This window comes from Tachysurus fulvidraco, chromosome 5 (assembly GCF_022655615.1).
Source record: "Tachysurus fulvidraco isolate hzauxx_2018 chromosome 5, HZAU_PFXX_2.0, whole genome shotgun sequence".
NCBI classification, from domain to species: Eukaryota; Metazoa; Chordata; class Actinopteri; order Siluriformes; family Bagridae; genus Tachysurus; species Tachysurus fulvidraco.
In genome coordinates this window covers 20,751,653-20,769,105 of record NC_062522.1, presented here as the reverse complement: position 1 = coordinate 20,769,105, position 17,453 = coordinate 20,751,653, and the positions used below count along the sequence as shown (strand labels likewise).

General features: G+C 35.6%; 1 long non-coding RNA gene across 2 annotated transcripts; it reads right to left on the bottom strand.

The window, feature by feature from the left end:
- Window positions 1–4,651: 4,651 nt before the first annotated feature.
- LOC113642689 lies at window positions 4,652–16,736 on the bottom strand. Of its 2 annotated transcripts, none has more exons than XR_003440640.2 (5): window positions 16,533–16,736; window positions 10,910–11,014; window positions 9,106–9,149; window positions 7,855–8,462; window positions 4,652–5,354 (listed from the first exon to the last, which is right to left on the bottom strand). It is a non-coding gene; the product is annotated as an uncharacterized LOC113642689 (long non-coding RNA). The 2 variants fall into 2 exon arrangements; XR_007140510.1 differs by having other exon boundaries at window positions 7,855–7,936; window positions 16,533–16,660.
- Between the last annotated feature and the right edge of the window lie 717 nt (window positions 16,737–17,453).

Sequence of the window (17,453 nt, the reverse complement as noted above, 5' to 3'; positions counted from 1 at the left end):
AGCCCATTACCAAGCCTGCAGCAACTTGCCTTGTTTACCTTAGGCATGTAGCTTCTCTAGCACGACTGTCAATTTTCCATTTCACACTGTTTCCAAAGCTGCGCTTTCTCTCACCAATCCAAGCAGTTTAGAGATAGACTTGATCATTAGGAACAGTATACGTATCAGTATGAGTAATTGACCCTTTGTAGCACAGTCTGTGGAACCCTGTGAACTCAGATAACCCCAAAGCATTATGGGAATTGTTGGCAGTAAAGGAGCAGGGAGTGGCTTTTGCTGGTGTGTAAACTAGGAGATCCTCAGGTGCGGAAAGAAACTCTGTAGAGAGGAACATGTAATCCATGCAGTGAGTGGGTCTTGTTGCCTTATGGGATCTCACCCATCACGGGCACTTAGACTGTCTATATAGGCTGTTCAGGACAGGTATAAACACTGTTTGCTTATGAAAAAAATGTGTTTTATTGTACTACATGACCTCCTCCTTCACCTCACCAGAAAGTGTGTATTTGAGTAAGACTAGTTATTTTATCTAGTTGTTTTAACTTCTCTTAAAGGAAAATATAAGGATATTCTATATCAAATAAGTCATTCAATCACCCCCAAATCCAAAATTTTGAATACTGTCTGTTGATATCCACAATGACTTCACTAGTGTTTATATTTATAGCATTATGTGCCTTGTCAGATCTCATGCAAGAGCCATCAGGGACATGGTGAAGTGTTTTTCCTCTATCACAACTGATGCAAAGCCTTAATGAACATTGACATCAGCCAGCCAGAGGAGCAAGTGTCCAGCACTGAAAGTCTGTGACCTCCCATTCTGTCACTGCCTAGCCTCAAACAGCTTGTAGATGTCTTGTCGTTTAAACAAGACAAAATCATTCTCAGCAGGACTACATTTAACATTCACAGCAGCCTACTGAAATGCGGTTCAAACAGGATGAGCTCTTATGCTTTTTTTAATTTATAGGAATGATCAGAGTGAAGTGTTGATGTTGGTGATGCTCTGGAACGTATTTCTCTTATGTCCTGTAGTTATGAATAAAAAGCAAGTCAATTGTAGGCTTGGAAGGCAATAATTATGCTATGTGTAGTAATGAGTAATGATTAATGAGTAATTATTTTAGATACATATGAACAGAGATACTGAGTCTAATGAAGAAGAATTACCATCAACTTCAAAACCAGAGTGACCTAATATTTACTGTCAGATGCCTATAACATTGTCAGAACTGACACCATCAGATAGACTAATTTATAATGAAATGACCTGTATATGTGACATAATTGTCACTGCCTTTCAGACATCCAGTGTTAGAGAAGACTCAATTAATGATGTGAAAAAAATACAACTTTAAGACCTCAAAAAATGAAGAGCTTTCCTATATAAATTAAATATCTAAATAATTTTCTTGACAAAATACTATACTCTATATAGCTTTAAATAAATATATATCCCAAAATAGGAAATAGGAAAAATAAAACAAAGATGACAATTGACATTTAAAATAACAACAACAACAACAACAAGAAAAAAATGTATAACACATAAAAATGTCTGAAATAATATTACTTTAGTGCAAAAAAGAATAGGAAACACTCCATTTCAGGCTAGTTATACAGAAACAGCTATACTGAAAGCTTGCTTAAATCACATGTGCTTAAAATTATTGTTGAAAACACTGAACCGTGTCTCCCCTCATTCTTGTCACCCATGAAAGAAGTAAACCTCAAACTCTAAATGTAACTGTGTACTAATCACTACTTCATTTCCAAACCCTACAAATTACACAACTGGGAAACTGAATGAGCTCGCAAAGACACTGACTAATCGCAGTAAGTGCATTATCCGTAGTGTGAAATAATGGCTTCTACATTCTACTGTACATAGTGAAAAATATGTGTCCTATAGAGAGATTTTCTGTGAATCATTCATGTTGATAATCAGACCTAAATCGTAACTGCTCATGAGACTGTTTAAATAGCAGGATGTAAGAAGAGTGAAAAGTAAGCCTTTACTGTTCTCTGAACAGCAGTGCTTTGAGCATGACGGAAATTAGAAATGTGTGTGGAGTCTGGGATAATCAGCCACTCGCTTTCTAAATGGCAGTTTCAGCTGGCTACTATTAGCCACAGCGCATCCCACCCTTTAGCGTTTAGCTGAGCAGTAAACACTGCTAGACATAAGCACTCCTCACAAATCCCACTACAAAGCTTGATTTTTTAGCTCGGAAGAGCGTGTGTACTGAAATGACCTACCTTTCTCTCACTCACTCTCACCATTTTCTACCGCTTATCCGAACTACTGTGGTGACCCACCTTTCTAAGACTAGTAAAGCTAGGATTGAAATGTTACTCTGCGTCATGTGCCCTCTTCTTTTCTTTACTAAGATTACATAACTGAAACAAGGACAGCAGCCATTGTACAAGTCTAGTTACAGTTTATTAAATAAGAGGTTGACAAATAAATTGTATTCTGTGAAGTTTAAATGCTTTCAAAAGAGAGATTTATCAAATAAACAAAACTTTCAGTGCACTTGTCACTTTGAGCATGTCAGAGTAAAAGGGAATATATGCAAGCCTCTGGCAAAATCTGACCTTTTCAGGATCCTGCACGACGAACTAATTATCACACACACACACAGACACAGACACACACACACACACACACACACACACACACACACACACACACACACACACACACACACACACACACACACACACACACACATACTAATTTGTTTGCTTCATTGAGGAGACATGCAGATGAGCAGATTAACATCATCTGCATAAATGTAAATGTCCTTGTCTCTGTGCTGACAGGCATGCTGCTCAATTTGTCCCTCCCTGCCCATCTGTTTGAAATTTGTCATTATTCTCACGAATATTAGGAGTGTAATACTTGTCAGTTCTCAGCAAATTAAGCACAATAGCCCACTGCTTAAGCCTCTAATTAATGCCAGGCAAACAATAACATGCCATAATTACATCAAAATGAATAATTTAGTGTATCTCACATAATAAAGTGTTACTGAAAACGATCGTTCTTAGAAAACATATTTGACAGAAGGCTAGGAATATATATATATATATATATATATATATATATATATATATATATATATATATATATATATAAACCAGAATTTATACAGTTCTTGTGCCATGCAGTGGTAGAAAGATTTCAAGCATCTTTTACTGAGTTTTTTTTAACAACACCATGTGGCTTGGAGGTTATAAGATTTATTCTATCTCCACTTTAAAAACTTAAAAAGCAAATGCTGGCCACCAAACATGTCATGGCTGATCCATTAGATTTGGAATAAAACAGAATATCTGTGCCATTTTTGGGTGCAATATTTCCTAAGATATCATACTTGAATGTATATCTATACAATTCTACTAATTATTTTTATATTTTAATATATAGTATAATTAAATACAATATATAAAACATAATGTTTTGTTGTTTCTTTGTAATACAACACAACATTGTTTTAATATACTGTGTTTCCCTTATACATTTCATTCTTTTTTATTCTTCTGATTGCTTTGTTATTAAGCTCTGCAACTTCAAGATTACCCTCAATCTTTTATACATTAATGCTTCTGTATACTGTGTAAATCCATTTAAATGTAAATTGAAATTTCATTTAATTTGCCAACACATTTAACAGAGTATCCAATATTATGCAATTTATTCGTCATTATTTGAGTTCTTTGAATTTCTCTGAGAATAACATTCTCTGTAAGAAGAGTAACTGGCCTGAGTCCAAAGTCCACAAGCCTATAAGAATAAATGAAGACAAGTTCTCACCCTTTAAAGAGAAGGTTAAATAAACAGCATGCTTTTGTTTCACTGCTGCCGGTCCCCTAATAATCCCCAGAAGCACCCCTTTAACAGCAGCTCTTCGCCTTCTGAAAAGGTGAACCTAAGAGAGCCGCAATAATGGGAGTTTAAAAAGCGTGTTTAAAGCACTTGAATGGACTAAAGGGTATTGTGTTAGTTGTGTGTGCGCATGTGTGTGAGGATCCTGAGAGCTGTTTGATTCCCTACTGTGGGATTAGTGAAATGCAAACGCCATAATTGCCATGATCTAATGATCCACTCCTAATGGGCTGAGCCAGGCCACAGCACCCACCATTACCACTTCACTATTAAACACACACACACACACACACACACACACACACACACACACACACACACACACACACACACACACACACACACACACACACACACACACACACACACACACACACTGAAAATAGACTGGGCTATTTCATTTCAGTTTTGGAACCTATATGAGAACATTTGGGGCATTGTTCCTTGTGAAAACTTGTCTGGCCAGCTTCCATGAAGACATTAGTCAATGTACAACTAGTAAAAGAAAGGAATGTATAGGTGACACAAGACAGGCACTCATCATACTTAACTCCTTAATGTTTTATCTACTTATCAGTCATTCATAATTAAGCACATTATTCATAAAGTACAATGAAGAATTTAGTAGTTACATTGAGACTAATAGAGAAACTGATGCAGTTCCAAAAAGTATTAAATCTAAAAGTATTTATCTTTGACTCACCGAAGAGATTAATGAGTTTCAGAGGTTAAAGACAAAATTTTGGTTGACATATGCATTCTTTATTAAATAACATACTGTGTACAACTGTGAAATAAAAGGGTCTAAAATGGTAAAAATGTTCTAAGTCGAAGTACAATGAAGTCATGTTGACATTGTAAACGCTGAAGCTAATTAAAATGAACCAAACCAGACATCACTGCTGCATTTCCTTGCAATCCCCACCAGTAATAATTTGGACACTGTAATCTCTCTCTCTCTCTCTCTCTCTCTCTCTCTCTCTCTCTCTCTCTCTCTCTCTCTCTCTCTCTCTCTCCCCCTCTCCCTCTCTGTCTTTCTCCAGGTTAACCAAGCTTGGCAGAAGGCGTGTGTGCTATGCCACACTAAGAAGGCTGACCCTCAAGGTACATACATGTCTTTGTGAGCAGCACATATTCATTCTGTGTCTTTCCTTCTCTCACCGGTTTTTTGAGGTTTGTGTAACAGCAGGATGTGACACTCTTCAAGGCACCGAATGTGACTACTACTGACACCTGTCACAAGTATTTAATATGAATTGCTATTTGTTGGCATCTTGGCCACCCCCAGCTTCATGCCATGCATGGATGGGTGAGAGAGGGCATAGAGGGGTTCCGGAGATGCCCATTTTTGCCCCCACTAACATCTGCGATAGGGCGGCCTGAGGTAGGAATGTCTTCTTCTGAACATGTCCTCCACATCCTTCAAAAGCAAATGTGCACAATGTGCAATCATAGCCCATGGCTACAAAAAATATAAGAAAGAGAGAAAGAGATGAGTGAGAGAGACATTTTGAGAGGAAGGAGAACAAAGTCTCAGACAATTATGAAAATTGTTATATTGTTAAATATAATATATGAAAATGCCCTTGGTCTTTCATAATTTACCCTAAGACATTTTCTAAATATGTCATTCAATATTTTGTGTGATTGTGTATATTCTGCCAAATGCTGTAAATGTAAATGTATATTACTAGTAAACTTAATCATGAACAGGTTGATGCTCAAATCAAAATGGCGCACTACTTTCACTACACATGCAATCACATGATCTAGTAAAAATAATAGACCTCTGTGGCTTGTACAGCAGTAAAAGAAGTGAGAGAGAGAGAGAGAGAGAGAGAGAGAGAGAGAGAGAGAGAGAGAGAGAGAGAGAGAGAGAGAGGACTTGTTTGGTTCAGGAATCATTTAACAACTTCCCCTGGAAATTGAAAAAGGAAATAGTTTGGGGATGGATTGCAGCAGGGGGGTGAGCAGAGTCCATATGAATACCAGATGAAACGGACGTGCAGAGAGAGCAGGAGAGAGAGAGACCTTTGGGGGTAAGTGTTCTTGAAAAGAGGGTGAGACAGGGATGGAGAAAAGGGTGTTTATGAGGTAATTTACCAAACTCATGTTTTCAACATTTCCCCTTGACTTAATTTTTTTTTCTTTGTTCTTGACTAATTACTTCCATCCCTGGGAGAGTCACAGTGGTAAAGTGTGAAATTCTCTCTCTCTCTCTCTCTCTCTCTCTCTCTCTCTCTCTCTCTCTCTCTCTCTCACACACACCCTGTATCTGGCATATTATGTTTTCTTAACCGCTGCCCAAAACATCCATCATCTATTTTATTAATATCATTGTTGGATTAATTAAAATGCTTTACATATGCCACTGTATGGCTGTATGCATGGGCATGAACAAATAAGAAAGTAGATCTTAAAGAAGGTTAAATGTAACTGTCCATTTAACAACTTCCAGGTTTCCTTCATTCCCACGGTTAGCAATCCTAAGTAACATTGTTATTTCCTGCAGATTGGACTAGAAGATAAAGAGCAGAAAGTAGGCGCAAGCTGAAGGCTGCACTCAACATCCACATCAGATGAGAGCTGCTTTATCATCGAAAGGGGGCTGACTTAAATCATTTAATTACATGCTGCTACGTTTTGCTCATGTGGTTGAGTCCTGTTTCCGATGTGCGTGACTGGCTATTATTGACAATGACAGTGACAGTGTTTACTGTGCCCCATCAGAGGATAAGAAGGTGGAATCAATTTAGAATGTAAAAACAAAGATCTATAAAAGTTATCTAAAGCAGGAGAGAAAATTTCAATTGGACCCTTCTATTTCAGTAACAAACACAACGTAGAGCTGCATAAAAAAGCGGACTAATACAGAAAATCTTACTTTAAGTTCAAGTATTACATTAATTCAGTATTCTAACAAACAATATTCATTATAAAAATATATAAAATGTTTGAAATAATGAAATTGAACAGAATTGAAACATATCTGAAATACTATTAAATAATTAAAGACTTTAGGCTAAAAATAAATAATTATCTACTAGGTAGATATATAGTATAACTATTTAATTTTTTTCTGTTACTGTGTACCATTATATACTATATACAGTAGTAAACAAATAGCAAGCTTGTGCTTATACTTAGTTGACCCGAAACAGTCTGTGTTACTGTATGATGTAAGATCAGCTGCACACTAATGAAGAGAGGGATAACTGTGACATCTCATGAAAACATTTTAGTTTGACCTGATCCCTGGCTTTTAAAAGAGACAAGAGAGATCTTTGCTTGGCTTTGAAGTCAGTCTCTACAGTCCTGAGTCTGGCTCCACGGTGGACCATGGGGTGCCTTAACACAAAGCTGGGAGCACAGCAGTGTTTCTAATGCTAAACAAACTAATTACTAAATATCCTAAAAGGCCTGAATCTTGCACAAAAAAGCAGGACCCTGGGGAAGAAAAGACAACAGGGATTTATAGACTTTTGAAGAGCTCAGGAGTAGCTAATTCGCCTGTGCAGTCCACGATCAGTGTTTCTTTGGGTTATGCAGGACATTAACATGTTCATGCTGTACGGTCAACAAAAAAAGACTTTAGTCGTTTTTAGTGAATAGTTTTAACAGTACTAGTAGAATGAATACATGAAAAATTATTTAAAAATGTGTTACTGTTTGTAAAAAGCAGTAGTGATGATAATCCATTATTATGTTCCATTCAATTCCAACGATTCATTTACAATGCATGAATCTAACCTGGTCTTCTCTGGAATTGTGTACATGCACATACTGTTCACATTCATTGCAAAGAACAGCACACAAAAGTTTAGTGGCTGAACACACTCTATGACTCACATATACACAGTATCTCTGCTTTGCATGAAAATTAGAGAAAAGAAAGGAGGAGTCACAACAGGGAGAAAAGCCACAAACAGGTGGAGGTGTGGGAGTGTGTGTGATGAGTTTACCCATAGATCAAAGGCCCTAGGCTTAGAAAACCTGTCAGAAAAATGTCCCACACTCCGTTACTGTCAATTACTGGAAGGTCACCTAGAACACACACACACACACACACACATACATTCCAAATGTATTCAGCATACACATGCACACTATTGGAAAACATAAAAAGCAAGAAAGTAAAACAATAATACTTTCAGGAAACTTTATATTGGAATGGCTTGTCGTTTTACAGTCCAGGTTTGTAATTGTGTTAATACAATGATTTAATACATTTTATATTTATTTTGCATGATCATCAAGTGAACGCCTATCGATTAACTAAAATACAAAGAATTATTTAGCGAAATGAATGAAGATATCACACATATGATTAAAGTGTTTTACATATTAAATGATCATAACATATGAAGAAATCAGTTGCAATGGACAAGCGATAAAAGGCACATAAAGAGAGAGAAAGAAAGATAGCGAGAGTGGTAAGGAAGGACTCATCTGAAGCTTGTATTGGGCACCCTATTCCAGGATTAAAGCCTCAGGCAAAAGGCCTGTCACTTTCAATTTTAGGCAGTGCGACAGAACAGGCTTGAGTCCTGAAGGGTGATCCAAATCCATGCTGAAGAGAACAGGCATACATTCACAACGCTAGTCTTACATCATGTTTTTGCCTCGGTATTGATTATTGCCTTTGGCTTTAATTTTAATTTTGTTAGTAAACTAAAAGGTGTCACATCCGAGTTGGCAACACTGTGGAATTCCTTAGTGTTATAATTTAAGTTTAATTATATGCCTGAGATAAGGGAATGAGAATGACTGTGAATTGAAAGTCTGGGATAATAATATACATAGTATTTTTTTATATATTAGTATTATTATTATTAGTAGTGTATATATGTGTGTGTGTGTATATATATATGCTTGCTTGTGTTTATTTCTTTCACTATTAAGAGCAAGTCTGTGTTATTAACTCAGTAATGGAACGTGGTGTGTTCAGGCATAATGGAAATTAAAATGTTGCCTAAGCAAGGGGGACTTGAGCAAGTTACAATCTCAAGCCTTTAAAGATAAAAGAAATTATGGCCTTCTTAATCAAATTCAAATGGCGTACTCAAGCAATACAGGAAATATTTATCTGGAGAAATTATTGTTTTTTTGTTTTTGTCAGTAGACCTAACATAACGCAAACACAAAGACATTTGTATTATCAAATATACTGTAAAATGTAGAAGGTAAAAAGTCAGGGATTTTTTATTACGCACCAAATTCACCCCAGGCCTGCCATGGTAAATCGATAACTGATGGGCTGAAAAAGCGAGAACATGGATAAGTAACAAACATATTACATTAAAGCTAGATATTTTATGAATACTACAATTTGGTCAGACAAATTTTGACAAATTTAAGATTTTATAAACTTAACATGTGAGTGTCCTAGCTTTTCCTAGATTTTTAACTTGATATTTACATTTTTCTGTGATTATACAGTATCTTGGAAATTTCAGGAACAGAAACCGTGTGTTATTCCAGGTTCCGAATATTCAAGCAATGACAGAAATATTTGGAGACGTCAGAACTGTAAAGACTTTTCCAGATTATGTTAGTTTAGATTATTCATTGAATCTATTGCATAAATAAATTTTTTCTCAAATTGTATATGCCGAGTAAATAACAAAAATAAGAAATAGCACTAAAAAAAATAATAATAACCTACTGCATTTTTTTGTTGTTGTCTTTTTTGTATGGACAATAAGAAATGTAGATATATGCATAGATATTATTATTATTATTATTATTATTATTATTAATATTATTATTATTACTATTACTATTATTATTATTATTATTGTTATAACAACAATAATAACAATAATAATAACAATAATTGTTATTATTATTGTTGTCGTTATTATTATTATTATTATTATTATTATTATTATTATTATTATTAATACTACTACTACTACTACTAATAATAATAATAATAATAATAATAATAATAATAATAATAATAATAATAATAATAATAATAATAATAATGTTGTTGCGACAGGTGTGTGTGTGTGTCTGTACAATATGAATATGAATATTTTAATATCAAGTCCCCCACATTTGCTGAAACATCTGCATAAATATAAGGAGGTAGCTTTTTATTGGTAGCTTACTGAAAGGCTTTGAAACCCCGTCGTGAGAACTGAATGCTTCAGCCTAACGGACAGGCGTGTAAAACAGTAAAAGAGTCGTCACTCCCAAGCGAGCATGATGAGGCATGACCTCCTCATCTTATTAATTCAGTTATTATTCACGCATGCGCAGATTTACTCTGTTCGGTTATGAACGTACTTGCACAACGTACTCTGTACTGTATTACTTTGTAGCTTTAGGTTATTGAAAATGGTTAATAACAACATGAGATACCTTACTGAGTTTAATCCTTCCAGAGTACACAATAATAACTCATATCAAGTTACCTCTCCTCTGTCTTTGACTGTAGGCGAATGAAGGTTACCTGCATTTGTTTTTATTAAGGTATGAGTCTAAAAACCTACACACAATAATATGTCAAAAGGCAATAAAATATATGAAGCACTAAAGCGAGCCAGATCTTGCTGGTACTGCTGAGTTCATGACCACAGGATAGAGAGAGAAAGAGGCGTATAGCGCCCTCTAGTGTTGAAGAATGAACAATCAGATTATTTTTGTGTGTGGAAGCACAAACTCAATTCCCGTCTATAAGGATGTTGTATATATGTTCTCCAACACCCTGCTCCCCACCACGCAATTCTGCTTCCCTTACTTTAAGTAATAATAAACGTTACCCAAAACACAAACCTACAGTATGGGTAAATCTATTCTCCTTACAAACTGTTAAAAACACTATACACAAAGTTACAGTGAAATTGATTTGTTTCCAAAAATCTGCAATAATAATCAATACATTCCAGTTGGCACAGAACCATGTTTAAAAAAAAAAGGGTGCACTTTATGGTAATTAAAGACTTCTGGATTTTGCATCTGTGTGTATTTGCATGATTGAAAGGGTCATTAGGACTTGGAATCCCATACCTAAAGGAGAGCGAGACCTGGTTTGGGAGAGTAGATTCTACTGCAGAGCTTAATCACTGGCTCCATGGTCTGGTCTATTGTCATTCATAGACGACTGGGCAGGACCTGGAGAACACAGACAACATGCCACACTAAGTGTTGGGTGTGGTGGGTCACTTAGTTCACCATCTCCCTATAATTACCCACAACACCCTCCTCCTTTCTGCAAACCTGTATGAGGCATGCCGGTCTTGACACAAAAGCAAATAATACAACAAACACCTTGCCACATAATGATGACTCTTCCCTTTCTCCTTTCTCCTTCACGGTGGGACACAGTCATTTTATTTCTTTACAAGTGTGTATATGCATGTGTGTACATGCATTAACTTGGATATGTTTTCAAAAAGCCTTCTGAAAAAACACATTTACAATATACTGTAAGTGAAAGTTTCTTACATACTAAAGATACAGATTGTCTCAGTGAGCTCCAGGTGACCAGAGATGTCCACTGATGTCTGACTTGAATTACCTGAATAATCTCGTTTCATGTCCAAAAGATGTTGACAAAGAAAAAACTCAGATAATGTGACAAAGAAGTTTTCTGTATGTTTTTTTTTTTTTTTTTGTGCTCACTCTGGTTCACTAATTTGTGGCCTATAATATAACCTATTAATAATCAATGGATATTTATGTTGACTATCCATGTGTCATTGTTTGATTAGTGGACAAAATTTAAAGAACATCCTGTGTGGTTTTCCTGAAACTTTATATCAAGCATGAAACCACTTTCTACACCCCTAAGGCTAGAGCACTTACTAGGTGAGCCCACACTCTATAATTAACTAACTGAAGGTATGAATGTTGCTATAAAAACGAATATATTGACTGAAACAAAGATACTTCTAGATTTAGTTTGCCTCCAGGTTCACATCACTGATTGAGAGTTTATATCTTTGGCACATGATTTAAATTAAATCCTTCCTATTTGGCTCTTTATGTCCACACAAAGACTCCTTATAGTCTGTGGCTTACTTATTAAGGTAGGCATCTGGATTGTGCATTTCAGTTTGTACTGTCTATAAGATATTTTTCAATCCATGTGCCCAATCTTTAACTATCCACCTTAAAAAAAATAACCACAACACACTTAGGATGGGACATTTGCTTTAGATTTAGGCCTGGCCTTGCTTGAAACTCTCATCTGGATGGGATTGCTTTGAAATGTTCAGTTTGTAATTCTGCATGTACTGAAAAACAGCACAGTTTAACAATAGGCCTCTGTATGAAGTTTGGATGCACAGTTTTTTCCTCTTTATTTTTTCCGGTCTATGCTGTGGCCACTGAGTCCAGAAGTGGTGGCACTGGAGGGGAAAGAAGACATTGTATTTTTGCCCCATTTTGATTTAATCATCTTTGTTTCCAGGGGATCAGAGAGTGAAGTGCCTTTTCTTCTCATGGTTTTCTTTCATGGACCCCCCTCCACCCTCTTTTAATCAGATCTGCCAACCCAAAGGAACAGACTCAGATATGATCCTTTTTAGTGCTTGTTTACCATAAACAACAGGATAGGCATCTGAAGAGAACATGCCCCAGGGGCACAAGCGTTGGTGAACCTAGAATGCAGGCACTTGGATTACCACTAAATTACTGAATACCTGGGACAATGCATTATGCAAAGGGGAGCAGAGACAGAACAGAAGGTCAGAGACGTTTGTTGTTGGTGTGGCAGAAGCTAGCAGTGCTATAGAAAATAAAAAATAGAAAGTCACTGGCAAGGCATACACATTATAATGTACTAGCAACAACAAACTGGAGGCTGTTGTAGCACATCATGGACATTTAGGCCTTAGCGTGACAACACTAACTTTGTACACTTAAGCTCTGACTGACAGTTGGATTTTGTTGTTGCATTTTGTTCAAAGAGTCAGCTCTGTTAAAGGTTGGAGACCTCTGAGAGGGAGATCAGGTCAGATTGCCTTGTCTCTCAGAGGATGACAGGGCTGCCTAAAGGCATAAGCTGAGGAGGGTGAAACCTCTGCTTACCTCCTTTAAATAAAGTCTGCACACTTTCCCTGGCTACATCATCAGCATTAGACAGGTTATTTTCATTTGAAATACATTTGTGTCATACAGTATATACAGGTTGGTGTCAATAAAGCAAAAACAATAAACACTTATTAACTGTAGAAAAGTTTAAAACATAATACTACCATAGTAATAGTAATAATTCACGGTAAAAGTGGTCATCAAAATATGTAAGAGTAAACAAGTTGTCAGGTGAAAAACTGCCGAGAATCCCTTTTCGTAGGTCTACAGTTTTATCCGAAAATGTTCTATATGTGAGGAATGTTTTTTGAACATTATATTAATTATCCAAGTGAGCTATGCTGACATGAACACCTCCTCAATTCTTAACCGTACATAATCAAATGTATTGTTATCACAATTTATTGTTAAACCACACATGTTTCTAGCTACAGTTTTCTTTCTAAGTGCCCATAAGTGTGAGATAACTACTTCTGAGTATCATACATCTACACAAGTTAAGACATCATAAGTTTAATAGAGAGATTTTTTTTAGATGAGAAACATTTTAAATATCTGGCTAGACAGTCATACAGCCGAAAAAGTCTACAAAACCATTTTAAAATGGCAGGTTTTTTAATGGAAAAAGAAAAAGAACAACCAAAAATAAAATCCCTCTCAATGTAAAATTACCAACTAATTATCATATAGCTGTCATAAATTAAATGATTTGATTCTTTAGAATTTTCTTCATATGTTCTTGGTCTGATTGCTGAAGCCATGGTCTACAAAGAACTAACAAAGCATGATACAGTATCTCACTTGTTGTTATCTTACTATGCCCACAGTGCAGCATGGTGATAGCAGCATCATGCTCATTTCAAGTGGAGAGAATCAGGAAAATCGACAAATACTGTATCAGTCGATTTTAGTGCAAAACTTTCAGGTGACTTCAGATGTTAGGAATTTCACCTTTTAGCACAACAGTGACCCAAACCATACATCCAAATCAACAGAGGAATGGCTTAACCAAAAGATCAACATTTTGTTTGACCTATCCAGAGCACAGACCCAAATCCAAGTAGAAATCTGTATGCCAACTATGGACAGGAGATGCCCTCTCAATTGAATGACTCAAGAATATTATTTCCATAAAGAGTGGAAAAATTTTGAAACATTTAAAAAAGGTGTGCCACGCTGATAGATTCTTACCCAGAAAGACAGAGTGGTGTAATAAAAAAGTAATCGTTTCACAGTGTGCACACTTATGCAACTAAGGTATTGTACATCTTTTTATTTTTCCTTTTATTTCTTCTCAAAATATTTTAACGAGAATGTGATGAATTTTTTCATATCCAATGTTTCTAACATGGGTTTTGCATATCTTGCATAATTTGCAGATATTTGATACTAGGACAGGAATACTCATCTGTCTCCACTGTCTCAGACATTACTGCTGCTGACTAGGCAATTGGCAGCAGAACTATAGATTTTCATTAGGAAAATATTTTATTAAGATACTTTATTTTAATCAGGTTTTAAATTTATTATTTAAAATTTGTGCATAATGTTTTTTTTTTAAATGTCTGCTGGTGTTATCTGCATTATTATTCTTTATTCTGTAATATAATAAAGCAAACATAAATGAAATGAATTATAGTACTATAAGTATAGTCTATATTAAAAAGTAACATTACAGTAAACAATAGTATAATGAGAATACATGTGGTTTTATTACTTTCCATCCCTGCACTGAATTATATCTAAAATTGATTACTTGAGTATAACTGACTATAAGTTACATCTAAGACAGGTATTAGATGGTATTAGGCACACAATGATTGCTCAACCAAAAATCTATTTGATTGACTGGTAATATTATCTCCTTAAACAATTTTTGATGTATATTAAACCAGAGGGAATCTAGAGGTGTACAATAATGAAAATAAATACATCTTTCTTTTGCTTTAATGACTGATTTAGCTCTCTTGAACAATATCAGGTTGCATTCCTTGAAACCTCTATAACTGACTAAATAATAGCTGTGGCTTATAGTTGTGGGATTTAATTGAAAATGGCAATAATAGGGACAAAAATCCACAGATTTAAAGGCTGGCTTAATTTTGTTAACAGTGATGATAAAATGGGACATGTATTCACATCACAGCATAATTACGGTTTGGCAGGTGTGTTTCAGGACGACGAGCAGAGGCCGAAAACCCGACAAATGATCTTTTGGCCTCAGGCTCTTCCAGCCATGACGCATTTGCAGCAATTACGACTCTGCTATCCTCTACAGGAGGGGTCAGGTTCTCTGCACATCAACTAAATATGACAAGAGGGATCCAACAAAAGCGGTCTGACGTGTCAAAACTAGACTGGGAAGAGAGAGGGTGTCAGCAAACTTTTACAAGGACTCTGGGAAAAAACAACCTCATGTAATTTTTCATGATTGCCATTGGGTTTATTCAAAAGCACCTTAGATGTGAAGAAGTGCAAAGATTCGATATGCTTTCTTTCATTTCTAGAATCATTCAGTAATATTCAGTGTACTGTTTAAATGGATTTAAAGGTCATTTTCAGTTCAGCCTGATTTGCTTTTATCGGCAGTTCTGACTTTATATTGCAGGTCTGCACAGTTTTACAGCACTCAAGACAAACTTTCTCATTTATGAGTCTAGAAGGGCTGCCAATCTATCAACTTAGGTCTGCAGTAGGCTTGACAAAGACTAAGCCCCTCAGCCCCAACCCCATCCACCCACCCCAAGCCCAAACCCCATCCATTCCCCAGTTGCCTGAGGCTGCCACACAAGAGCATTCCCCTAGTGTCAGTAAAGGACAAACAGCACAGGTGGGAGTTGTAATTAAAATTTAATGTTGACTCTCTTCAGTGTAAATCAACTTAACTGACACTAGATATCTGTGTAAAGAATCTAAAGAGTGGTATTTTAGTGAGGATTAGTGCATGAAGTTTTGAGTTATAAATGGCATAGGCTTCTTTTGGAGGTGTGAGACATTGAACTGAATTAATTTAAATTAAATCTTTATAAAAAAAACAAACTGTGATAATCCTCAGGGTTTTACATTGTGTTTTCACCAGTGCTTTAAGCTAAATATCACACATATATTTTTCACACATGTACATACATTTCACAATGTTGTACCCTGAAATGGCACATATTCACATCATGTGAGCAATATGTGATCATAAATATTTTAAAATAATGATTAAAGGTGAGCATAGCACAAATGAAGAATTAAAAAACATGTACTAGGTGTGAAAATAAAATGTGTGAATTTACTTGCAACAATTATAATAAAAAAAATCCACTGAACATGAAAAGTCCAGTCCAAGTACATCGGAAATAATGTGTGAAACATAAACCGTCTTGTAATTTTTCACGTGTGATGTTTTTGTGACTTTTATGTAAGTGTGGACTTGCTCCAAAAGTGGATTCACACATTTAAATATACTCAAAGTATATTCAAAATGCACCTATCTTAGATAGTTTTTGAATAATTTTCTAACAGAACTCCCATACGGTAAGCAGATTTTAAGATCAATCAAATGTTACCAGTAAAATATATTTTGTTAAGAAAATTAGAAATGAAATACCTTAGTGTTGCCGTTGATTAGCAAGCTTCTGTGTGCTTCAAAGTATTCTCTCCGCTACACAGTGTTGACACTGACGAATTTACAATTGAAGGGCCTGAGGCAAATGACAGAATGCCACTTCACAGGAAATTGTTGGCATGCCTCTTATTTGTCTGAATGCCAAATTTTCTCTCTTTTATCAAGAGGGAGGAGTACAGCACACATTATTTCTTTGATTCTTTTTCCCCTCTTTTCTTACTGTGTTTTCTCATTGATGTTCGATGACAAGTTTTTACATGCAAATACATGTGATATTATTTAAAGAGCCAGAATTGAGGTTGTTGTGTGAGCAGTAGTTGTTTTGGTTTTAGAACATACTAGAAAACTAGTCGAAAATGGAATCGTAAATCATAAATGAACGGACTAAGACTTTTGAAATCTAATGAACGTGGTATTGTCAAGGTGTAACTCTTTTAATTTCACAAATCATCCAGTACTATCCATTTGTCCTTCAAGAAAAGATGTAATTATTACAAATCTTCCAGAAATGACTGTGTTTAAAAACAAAACAAAGCATGCAGTTACAGTATAGGATCATAATGAGCATGATGTGCAGTAAACTTACTGTTTACATTCGATTTTATTTTTAAATTTTAACTTTTTAATAGCTACATTTCAGGTTTGTGAACCAAATTCCTGTTATCATGGCGGTTATAGATGCTATAAACAGTCATTCCATAACCAACATCTCTTACTCTCTATTAAGGTTAGTTCAGCTTGTCATGTTAATGAGAAACCTCAAAGCCTTCTGACCATTCAGGGCTCATTCAGTGAGACTTCTTACTCTGTAAAATGAATGTATTTTCATCCTGGAAGAGATCAAGATAAAAATGTTTCATCATAGGAAAAAGATGGCCTTTCAGAATAACTTTACTGATTTGC